Source organism: Callorhinus ursinus, unplaced genomic scaffold (genome assembly GCF_003265705.2).
Source record: "Callorhinus ursinus isolate GAN/ISIS: 27379988/994484 unplaced genomic scaffold, GSC_fseal_2.0 scaffold6, whole genome shotgun sequence".
In the NCBI taxonomy this organism is placed as follows: domain Eukaryota; kingdom Metazoa; phylum Chordata; class Mammalia; order Carnivora; family Otariidae; genus Callorhinus; species Callorhinus ursinus.
Genome location: NW_027397068.1, coordinates 43,496,115 through 43,506,158, shown reverse-complemented (window position 1 = coordinate 43,506,158; position 10,044 = coordinate 43,496,115). Strand labels below are relative to the sequence as shown.

The window sequence follows — 10,044 nt, the reverse complement described above, 5'->3', positions numbered from 1 at the left end:
CAACCTCATCTATCTTTTCAACTCACTCCTTCCAGTGTTCCAAATCCAATAATTCTTAGATGCCACTTAGCAGTCTCTTTCTTTCTATCCCTACCAGGCCACCAACCCTTCTCTACTCCTTACTTTCCCTCCTGTGGTCCATTGTACATTATTAGAATATTCTCTTGCATTTCTCCTCAGCTCTCTAGCCATCTCCAGCTAATTCTCTTCCCTAATCAGACATGCATATCCAATTCTCCACTGGACTGGAATTTTAAGTCATCTTAAATTTAACACATCCAAAATTAGCTCTTGATAAGTCCCTATATCCCAAACCTGCGCCTTACACCAACTTCCCTATTACAGCTGATGGTACTTCCATTTTTCCAATTACTCAAACTAAAATCTTGGAATCATCCTTGGCTCCTCTCTTTCTCTCACCCCACACTCAATCTTTCATCAAATTTTGTCATCTCTATTTGCAGTCTCTGATCACTTTTGGCAAAGTCACCATCATTTCTCACTTGGATTATTGCAACACCCTCCTGACTGTGCCTCAGCCGCTTTCTCTTTATCCTGAAGAGAAGAGCCAGGTTTAACTCAGATTATGTCACTCTTCTCCTCAAGCCCCTTCCATTTCTATCAAAATAAAAGTTCCTACAATGACTTTTGAGGCCTTACCTGCCCTCCAAGTACAAACACACTTACAAATGCACAATGAACCATTTGACCTTATCTCCCACAATTAAGCAACTCACTCTCCTCCAGCTGTATTAGCATCCTTGATAGCCTTCAGATACACCTGAAATCCATTAAATACACCAAACACTCCCCCATCAGGTGTTTGCACTTACTATTCCCTCTGCCAAGAATACTTTTTCCTCATTTATTTGCATAAGCATCTCCATCACTTCCTTCAAGTCTCTGCTCTGACAAGTTATCAGAAAGCCCTCCTATTTAAAATAGAAACTCCAGGGGCTCCTGGGTGGCTCAGTTGGTTAAGCGACTGCCTTCGGCTCAGGTCATGATCCTGGAGTCCCTGGATTGAGTCCCACATCGGGCTCCCTGCTCGGCGGGGAGTCTGCTTCTCCCTCTGACCCTCCCCCCCTCATGTGCTCTCTCATTCTCTCTCTCTCAAATAAATAAATAAAATCTTTAAAAAAAATAGAAACTCCACACATGTATACACATATATACCTAGACACACACATATACCTAGACACACGCATTTGCACATACATAGGTCCAGCAGTGTGCAAAAGCTGACTTATCTTCTCAGCACTGTGTTCAGTGACATTAGGTTGGTAGCCAAAAATATTTACACCACTGGAATTGGCAAATACACAAATTGGGGTCTTTGTTTTTGTTTTCTGGAAAGAAAATTGTTAAATGTTTACCAACATAACACTGCACATATCCCTGCTGAGATGAACATCCTAACCCTCCCTGTGGTTTATTTTTCTCTATAGCACTTTTCATCATATAATATATGCTTCTAAATATAGGAAAATGTTATTGTACCTTTATTTATTATAGAAATAATTGGAGATAGTTGATATTCATTAAGAGGAGAATGGAAATACCTATTGTTGTATGTATTAGTCTCCTAGCATTACCGTAACAAATTGCCACCAATTTAATGGCTTCAAACAGCACAAACTTACCATCTTTCAGATTGCAGGTCAGAAGTCCTAAAATCACAGTGTCAACAGTGCTGCCTTTCTTCTGGAGGCTCTAGGGGAGTGTCTGTTTCCTTGACTTTTCTAATTTCTAGAGGCCATTTCCATTCTTTGACGCAAGGCCCCTTCCACCATCTTCAAAGCACATCAGTCTACCTTCTGTTTTGATCAGCACATCTTTTTCAGACTTTGATCTGCCAGACTTCTTCTAACAACACTTGTTATCATGTTGGGCCTACCCAGATAATCCAGGATAATCTTCTCGAGATCCTTAATTTAATCACATCTGCAAAGACTCTTGCCAAGTAAGGTAACATTTTCAGATTCTAGAGATTAGGACATGGCTATCTTTAGGGGGAGGAAGCATTATTCTGCTTACTACATGATCTCTTACTGGACTTGATTCTAGAGTAGAACTGTTCAATAGAACATTCTTCAGTGATGGATATGGTCTATATCTGTTCTGTCCAATACAGTAGCAATATGTGGCCATTGAGCATTTGAAATATGGCTAGTGTCACTAACAATATATTTAAATGTCATTTACATTTACATTTACTAGCCACGTGTCACTAGTAGCTACCATATTGGACAGTGCAGTTAGAGCAAACTAACAAGTAATTCCAACAAGTAATGCTCTCTGACACTTTTGTAGGTGTGTGGAAGCCAGGGAACAGGATTAAAAAGGACTTTCAATTTATCCGCATTTTTCGTACTTTCTACAATGAAAACACTTTGTTTTTAAATTTTTACACATTTGGAACAATAGTTAAGTAGAGTATGACAGTAATAACTGTATTTATCCCTGTAGTGAAGCACGTCCCTAAATATTATCTTATTTGATCTTAACAAAACTATGGTATTTGTAGGGATGGTATGGGGTGTTATTATTTCTATTGTACATGAAATTAAATGATCAGAGAGCTTGAGTGGCCCAAAGTAAAGAAGTTTATGTGGAAAATTTAAGGCATTAACTCTGGTATTTTCATTTTCCAATATGTTATACTATCTTTAAATAGAAGAGAAGTGTTTAAATTCTGCTCAATTTCTTTCCTTTAAAAATTTATAGACATTCACCTTCACGGAGTAAAACATTGGAAAATTTCATCACAACCTAAATTTTCAAAACATTCTTCTTTTATTTTATCGTTTTTCAGTAATTAAGTTCCTTTGATTCAAAGGGTGAAAAATCACAAGGCAGCTATTGGCCTACCCACAAAACTAGAATCTTCCCCCAAAACTGAAAATGTCTTGAGTGACGACAGCCCTAAGTCCAAATCCAGGGAAAGTAAAAAAGGGAATCCAGATAGAAAGAACAAGGTCTGGACAGGAGTTGCATTTACACTAGAAGATAAATACATCCCCTTCTTTATCCCAACTACTTCTTCTAATGTAAATTTTGCCCTGATTTGAAAAGCACAAAGTCCCTTTGCTACTGCTGTTTACTTTGCTGTTTACAAAAATAAAATTTGTTCAAAGAAAATTACTGAGAGATTTTCACCCCCTCATGCTCTTCTAACATATGAGAAACAATTATAAATATAAATTTTGAGAATTTTTGCCTTTTTTGTTGGTGACATCTATTGATGTCTGCTAAGATTCTTTTTTTAATAGGGATGCATTTTTTTTCCGAATCTATCCTACAAAAGTTATTCTAAATATAAAATCCATTTTATGCCCAGAGATTTTAAAAAATATTAAAAAAAAAACATATCTAATGTAGAAATTTGGACACATACATTCAGTTAACTATGATTGTGGCCATATTAAAAATCACATTTATGAAAGAATTAAGTCTAGAAGAAGGTGATGTTAATGTCAAGTGGGAGAAAAATATGTGTATACCAAGTTAAATATAGTATGACCCCAAGAATATTGAAAAACATGTATGTGCATGTACACACACACTACACTGAGAGAAATATAGCAAAATATGAACTTAGTTTTTAGATAATGGGAATATGGGTGATATTCTTATTCTTTTCAATGCCCAATTTTCTACAATAAACATACTTTAAAAAAGAAATGATGAGATATTTCATATTTCAGCTAACTGATATTGTATATAGTTTAAAACGTTTACTGAATAAATTTCATTAACATATTTCTCTAAGAAAGCTACATTAAAAAAACTTTAAAAAATAATTGATGATACTTTCTGGTATTTGACATATCTTGGAAAATAATTTGATTTCTTTTTCATATATTGCACTAATGCACACATATGGAATATGTTACTAGACAATGTATTCATGTGAATTAACATTTTTGGATCATTTTAAATGAAATGAATGATTTAGAAGGTTGTTCCTGACTTGTGCTTTTGTGCTTGTTAACAAAGCATTACAAAAGTGTTAATAATAGTTAACACTGTGTAGGCAGAATCTTATAGTTTGCAAAAAGTTTTGACACTTTTGTTTTATTAGGACATAAGAAAATTAGGTTAATTATAATAATGATTAATCTCTGACAAAGCAGGAAAGAATATTCAATGGAAAAAGGACAGTCTCTTCCACAAATGGTGTTGGGAAAACTGGACAGCATGCAGAAGAATGAAATTGGACCACTTTCTTACACCATACACAAAAATAAACTCAAAATGGATGGAGGACCTAAATGTAAGACAGGCAACCATCAAAATTCTAGAAGAGAACACTTTGACCTCGGCTGTAGCAGCTGTAGCAACTTCTTACTAGACACATTGCTGGAGGCAAGGAAAACAAAAGCAAAAATGAACTATTTGGACATTATCAAGATAAAAAGTTTCTGCACAGCAAAGGAAACAGTTGACAAAACCAAAAGACAACCTACAGAATGGGAAAAAATATTTGTAAATGACATATCAGATAAAGGGCTAGTATCTAGAATCTATAAGGAATTCATCAAATTCAACACCCAAAAAATAAATAATCCAGTTAAGAAATGGGCAGAAGACATGAACAGACATTTTTCCAAAGAAGACATACAGATGGACTACAGACACATGAAAAGATGCTCAACATCACTCATCATCAGGGAAATGTAAATCAAAACCAAAATGAGATACCACCTTACATATCTATATAAAAGAAGATGATGGACTATTACTCAGCCATCAAAAAGAATGAAATCCCGCTATTTGCAATAATGTGGATAGAGCTAGACTGTATTATGTTAAGCAAAATAAGTCAGAGAAAGACAAATACCATATGATTTCCCTAATACATGGGATTTAAGAAATAAAACAGATGAACATATGGGAAGAAAAAAAGAGAGAAGCAAACCATAAGAGACTCTTAAGTATAGAGAACAAACGGAAGGTTGATGGAAGGAGTTGGGTGAGGGATGGGCTCGATGGGTGATGGGTATTAAGGAGGGCACTTGTGATGGGCACAGGGTGTTGTATTAAGTGATGAATCACGAAATTCTACTCCTGAAACCAATACTACACTATATGTTAACTAACTAGAATTTAAGTAAAAACATGAATAAATAAATAATATAATAAATAATATTGAATAATAAAATAAAATAATTTTAATCTGCCAGATGCAGCACAGTTGCCAAAATTTTTGTAACTTTAAAATACCTCCATCATGGGGCACCTGGGTGGCTCAGTTGTTAAGCATCTGCCTTCGGCTCAGGTCATGATCCCAGGGTCCTGGAATCGAGCCCTGCATTGGGCTCCATGCTCCGTGGGAAGCCTCCTTCTCCCTCTCCCACTCCCCCTGCTTGTGTTCCCTCTCTTGTGTCTCTCTCTGTCAAATAAATAAAAAATTTTAAAAATTAAAATAAATAAAATAAAATACCTTCATCATGGCTTCCTTCATCATTTGTGAGATACAGAATTTCACAAAATTTTGGAACCTGCACTATTTCAGTTTTTCACCAACACGGTGGTTTGTAAGACAAATTATTCCAGAAGCTTTGGAAAATTTCAGCTTACTTGTGCATCTCTTAGTTAATATTCATATTTTGGAAGTTTAGCTCAGCTAAGGGCATCTTTTCTAATCGTCTGAGACTAGACTGAACTTTTAATCATCAAAATACAGGGGTTCTGAGTTTATCACTGAGAGACAGTAAAATCCTGAGATTTCCCTCCAAGAAAAAAAGAACAGGTTTGGAGGGAGGAATAAAGTTAATTTCTGCCTACAGTTCATCAAATCTGGCTTGTTCAATAATCTTAAGCCACTACAAAAAATATGATAAAAATAACTATACTTTTGTGAATGTTTACCATGTGCCCAGATTGCTCTAGATATCAAGCATACGTGCGAACATCTAATCTTCTCTAGAACTCCAGAGGTTAAGCACAATTATTATCCTCATTTACAGAGAAGGAAAGGGAGACCCAGTGGAAACTTTGCAAAACCTACACCTTTGGTTGAGATGAGATGAGATTTATCACAGCAAAACCTGGAAACAACATAAAATGTCTAGTGAAATAAACATAATAAACATAATAACATAAATGTCCAGTTAAATAAACATAAATAAACATGTCCTTGGACTGTCATGCATTCACTTAGAGCAATGATTTTAACCACCAGGTGGAAGTATGTAAAAATATAGCTTAATAATGGTAAATGAAAAAAATCAAGATATTCTATCATTGGTGATTTAGTTTATACATCTTTTTTAAAAATAAAGTTTATAAAAAATGGCCAGAAGAAAAATCACAAAATGTGGATGAAAGGGTGTTAATTTTATGGGTGATTTTTTTTCTCTGTAATTTCCTATTTATTTAATGTGGTAGCATTGCATCTCTACTGGAAGAATAAATTAATAAAATGGAAAAAGTAATTCACTTGAAATTTTCATCAAAACCAGTCAAATGCTTTATATTTCAAACATTGACTTAAGCTAGGTTTTTAGTATTATCAGACTAGCAATGACAATCACAAAATTTTCTTACACCTTATTGAAAATTCATTTTTTAACATGGCCATATCCTTAAACTTGATCTTCTGTGAGCACATCTGTGTTCCAGCAAGAACAAAAGAGGAAGCAGAAGGGAAGTACATGCCCCTTTCTTTAAGGTCAGTATCTGAAAACTACACATACCGCTTCACTTCTGTTCCTTCGAAAATAATTCTTTTTTTTTTAAGATTTTATTTACTTATCTGACAGAGAGAGACACAGTGAGAGAAGGAACACAAGCAGGGGGAGCAGGGGAGGGAGAAGCAGGCTTCCCGTGGAGCAGGGAGCCTGATGTGGAGCTCGATCCCAGGACCCCAGGATCATGACCTGAGCTGAAGGCAGTCACTTAACGACTGAGCCTCCCAGGTGCCCCCTTGAAAAGAATTCTGATACATCATGACACCAAGACGTAAATCAGGGTAGAAAATGCTATTTGTATTTGGGCTACAATGTGCCCAGCTAAAAACCAAAGGGTGTATAATAACTGGCAGCTTTTGACACATGAGGTTTTACTGAGAGTCAATATAAATAGAGATTAGAATGGATTTTGAGAGCTTTGAGACCTTAAAAAAATGGCTGATCTCTTTATCCATGAATTATATGATCTGAAAAGGGGGAAATACCTAATATTATGACTATAGTATACATTTGCCTATATAATATATAACTATACAGTATAGTTTTGGCTGCCTTCCTATTTTGGCAGGAAATAATTATGTGTGAGTCTTGTAAAGCTGTCATCACAGTATGTGAGATATGAACAATTTTCTGTTTACATTAATGTTCCTATTATAATTTGCTATTATGTTCTGTAAAATATTTTCCATCCAAAAATTAATCATCAAATTATATGATTAGTTCAATTATCATAATCATACGCCAAACATAAAGATACGGGTTTTTTTTTGTTTTTTAAGCAGGCTCCACACCCAATCAAGGGCTTGAACTCATGACCCTGAGATCAAGAGTTGCATGCTCTACTGACTGAGCCAGCCAGACACCCCTATAAAGATGTGTTTTAAAAGAAAAATTTTGCGTTTGACTACAGAACAGGTGATGAAAACGGTATCCTTGTAATATCCTCCAAAATCCAAGCTTCTATTCTCTCTACCAGTCTACTTCTGTACATAAATTTCTAATGCAAAATTAGGGAACATATGAAAAAACTAACCAGCAGCAAGCACAAGAGAAGTAATAGGCATCTGAAGTAGATCCTCAAAAACATCAGATAAAAACATGATGAACTATAGAATGTAAAATAAACGCTTACATTTTTTTTAAAAAATTAGAAAGTAACTCATTATAAAAATGAAGCCAGCTATATTTTTTCAAATATGAAATGGAATATTAATAAATTTTAAAAGAGTATTATTTAAAATTAAATAATTAAGGCATTAGGAGCAGCAAAATAGGAAAGTAGTGACTTGTAAACTGAGGAAATTACAAAGTGATGGAAAATATGAAAGAGAATTTTTTAAATATGGAAGAAAAAAATGGGAGTTCAGGAGGAGAGAGTAGACAGAATGGAAGAAAAGAAATATTCAAAACATAATGGCTAGGAGTTTCCAGAACTGAATTTCTACTTTCAAGCAACATTATACATCTCAAGCAGGACAAATAAAACAAAATCCACACCTAGAAACATGTTGGGAAAACTTTTGGATACCACTAACAAAGGAAATATGGTAAATGCATCTAGAGATTAACCACAGCCTTCAAAAGAAGAAAAATAAGCTGAGAATACAATTTGCTGTAGTATTGATAGAAGGCAAAAGATAGGGGAATAACAATTTCAAACTACTGCAGCTAATAAGATTCAACATAGAATTTTCTAACTAAACTATCCAAGTTGAAGGCAATATAAAAGACATTTTCAGACAAATAAAAAATGATCATTACCATCAATAGCTTTTACAGAGACAATGTCTAAAGGATGTCTTTCAGGAAGAAGGAAATTAAAACCAGAAAGAAAAATGAATATACAAGTGAGTAAATCTAAACAAACATTGATCATAAAGGGTAATAATAATATCCAATTTGGGAGAATTTGGTGGAAGTTAAATCCTAGACAACAATAACATTTGAGGTAGGAGGAAGAATAATCAGAATGAAAATAATGTGATACTCTTCTGTTTGGGGGAAGGAAAGTAGAAATATTGGATAATTTTATATTTTATTAAGTACGTATATTAAAATACAAAAGGATTAAAAAAAGAATAGAGATATAACTTCCACCAAAAAACAATCCAAAAGAAAACAGAATTAGTCAAAGGCAGAAGGTATAAACAACAGCATTATTACCCACAAGTATATGAGATAATAGAACAAAACTTTGCAGGAAAATCCGTATTCTTAAAGTGATTAAATGCATAAAAACTAAAGAGAGGATTACTAAGCTGGAAAATCAATCTAACAAATTATCTACAATGTGAACAGGGATATAAAATTATAGAAATTCCTAAAGAGAAGTTAAGAGGTGTTGAGGATAGAATGAGAATGTCCAACAGAAAGATGATTCCAGATCAAGGGAACAGAGAGGATAAAGGGAGAGGCGATACTTTTTTGAATGGCTTGGAATTTTCCAGAGTTGACAGAAGATACAAAATCTGATTCCTAAAATACAAGCAGGGAAAAAAAAAGAATTAATATTCAACAAATGCACTGTAGGGAAATTGCAGAAAACCCAAGAAATAGGGAAGATCTTAAAAGGAACAAGATGAAAGGGAAAGTTCTTCAAATTTTTTTAAGATGAAAGTATAATTTTAACATAAAACTAGATAAGGACACTAAAGGAAAGAAAAATATAAGAGGCTCTTACTTATGAAGTAAATAGAAAATTCTAAATAAAAATCTTAGCAAAAAAAAAAAAAAATTAGCAACATGTTAAGAAATCGATTTAACCCGGGAATGTAAGGTGATTAACTTTGTAACAGCTACTGTCACGAGCACCCTATGAAGGCATAGACATGAGTTGTGTCTTTCCACAGTGTCGGCTTTATTCAGTCATAAACCAAGGTTAACATAATTAGAAAAGAGGTTCAGGATTCCAAACTGAGTGACATTTCACCACGTGATTAACTTGACTTCTTGCAACAGCACACAAAGCAGAACACAAGACAAGTTACACAACAAACATGATAACACAGGGAAGAGGAAGTTAATGAGCCAAACCCGAAGTCAGTCTGGTGGGCGCACAGTTGAGATAAGGCCTCGGTCCGGTCCAGGTCAGCCCTGGGCACTCACCGCTTGTTATGATCAAGCAGTGAAGGATCTCAGTTCTGTTCAGAGATCAATCGGGCAGAGCCTCTGGCGGCAGCTGCCTTTTTGAAGTGGTCAGACATAGAAGGGTCAGTGTCTGAGGAGGAGTCACAGTTTGCTGCAAAAATCCTCTTTTTAAAGGGACTTAATCAGTCTTGGGCCCCTGCAGACCTCCTCTGCTTCTGCTTGTTATCAGTTCTGGGGTATGGTCAGCTGGTGCTGGTCTGGG

General features: G+C 34.9%; 1 long non-coding RNA gene across 1 annotated transcript in view; it reads left to right on the top strand.

Annotated features, from left to right (window-relative positions):
• LOC141372986 (uncharacterized) overlaps nt 1-10,044 on the top strand; it is a 38,331-nt gene that overhangs the window by 1,085 nt on the left and 27,202 nt on the right. The gene's annotated exons all lie outside the window — the stretch shown is intronic.